This window comes from Papaver somniferum, unplaced genomic scaffold (genome assembly GCF_003573695.1).
Source record: "Papaver somniferum cultivar HN1 unplaced genomic scaffold, ASM357369v1 unplaced-scaffold_36, whole genome shotgun sequence".
Taxonomy (NCBI): Eukaryota; Viridiplantae; Streptophyta; class Magnoliopsida; order Ranunculales; family Papaveraceae; genus Papaver; species Papaver somniferum.
The window spans coordinates 492,667-495,012 of NW_020646082.1; positions in this window are offsets into that span (position 1 = coordinate 492,667).

A 2,346-nucleotide genomic window follows, 5' to 3' on the forward strand; every position below is an offset into this window, starting at 1 on the left:
AAAAAAAAAAAAAAAAAAGCAGTACGTCTAGAAAAAATTGCATTTCTATGTACGTTGATTCAAGAAAATATGAAGGAAGTCAAATTTCACAATAAAAGAAGGATGAAAGACCAAGAAGAACTAATCCAAATCCTAACAAATTTCATCTATCTTTAATCAAATAGAAAGACAAAGCCAACACAAAAAGAAAATCTTCATAAAAATGTTGAATTTTATATATGTTAACTCAAAAAAATCTACACACTTCGTTATAAGTCGGAAATTGATTTCTGAGACTTAATTGTAAACTAGATAAACTCATCTTTAACAGAAAAAGTTTACAAAATGTATTGTAATCACAATTAATATGTTCTAAGGAAGTACGTCCAGTAAAAATTGCATTTCTATGTACGTTGATTCAAGAATATATGAATGAAGTCAAATTTTACAATAGAAGAAGGACGAAAGACCAAGCAGAACTAATCCAAATCCTAACAAATTTCTCTATCTTGTATCAAATAGAAAGACAAAGCCAACACGAAAAGAAAGTGTTCATAAAAATGTTGAATTTTATATATGTTAACTCAAAAAGTCTACACACTTCGTTACACGTCTGAAATTGATTTCTGAGACTAAATTGTAAACTAGATAAACTCATCTTTAACATAAAAAGTTTGAAAAATGTTTAGTAATCACAATTAATATGTTCTAAGGCAGTACGTCTAGTAAAAATTGCATTTCTATGTACGTTGATTCAAGAATATATGAAGGAAGTCAAATTTCACAATAGAAGAAGGACGAAAGACCAAGCAGAACTAATCCAAATCCTAACAAATTTTTCTATCTTGAATCAAATAGAAAGACAAAGCCAACACAAAAAGAAAGTGTTCATAAAAATGTTGAATTTTATATATGTTAACTCAAAAAGTCTACACACTTCGTTACACGTCTGAATTTGATTTCTGAGACTAAATTGTAAACTAGATAAACTCATCTTTAACAGAAAAAATTTGAAAAATGTATTGTAATCACAATTATTATGTTCTAAGGCAGTACGTCTAGTAAAATTGCATTTTTATGTACGTTGATTCAAGAAAATATGAAGGAAGTCAAATTTCACAATAGAAGAAGGATGAAAGACAAAGAAGAACTAATACAAATCCTAACAAATTTCATCTATCTTGAATCAAATAGAAAGACAAAGCCAACACAAAAAGAAAGAGTTTATAAAAATGTTCAATTTTATGTACGTTAACTCAAAAAATTCTACACACTTCGCTATACATCTGAAATTGATTTCTGAGACTAAATTGTAAACTGGATAAATTCATCTTTAATAGAATAAGTTTGAAAAATGTATTGTAATCACAAATAATATATTCTAAGGCATTACGTCTAGTAAAAATTGCATTTCTATGTACGTTAATTCAAGAAAATATGAAGGAAGTCAAATTTCACAATAGAAGAAGGATAAAAGACCAAGAAGAACTAATCCAAATCCTAACAAATTTCATATATCTTGAATCAAATAGAAATACAAAGCCAACACAAAAAGAAAGAATTCATAAAAGTGTTGAATTTTATGTACGTTAACTCAAAAAAGTCTACACACTTCGTTATACATCTGAAATTGATTTCTGAGACTACATTGTAAACTAGATAAACTCATCTTTAACATAAAAAGTTTGAAAAATGTATTGTAATCATAATTAATATGTTCTAAGGCAGTACGTCTAGTAAAAATTGCATTTCTATGTATGTTGATTCAAGAATATATGAAGGAAGACAAATTTCACAATAGAAGAAGGACGAAAGACCACGCAGAACTAATACAAATCCTAACAAATTTCTCTATCTTGTATCAAATAGAAAGACAAAGCCAACACAAAAAGAAAGTGTTCATAAAAATGTTGAATTTTATATATGTTAACTCAAAAAGTCTACACACTTCGTTACACGTTTGGAATTGATTTCTGACACTAAATTGTAAACTAGATAAACTCATGTTTAACATAAAAAGTTTGAAAAATGTATTGTAATCACAATTAATATGTTCTAAGGCAGTACGTCTAGTAAAAATTGCATTTCTATGTACGTTGATTCAAGAATATATGAAGGAAGTCAAATTTCACAATGGAAGAAGGACGAAAGACCAAGCAGAACTAATCCAAATCCTAAAAAATTTCTCTATCTCTAATCAAATAGAAAGACAAAGCCAACACAAAAAGAAAGTGTTCATAAAAATGTTGAATTTAATATATGTTAACTCAAAAAGTCTACACACTTCGTTATACATCTGAAATTGATTTCTGAGACTAAATTGTAAACTAGATAAACTCATCTTTAACATAAAAAGTTTGAAAAATG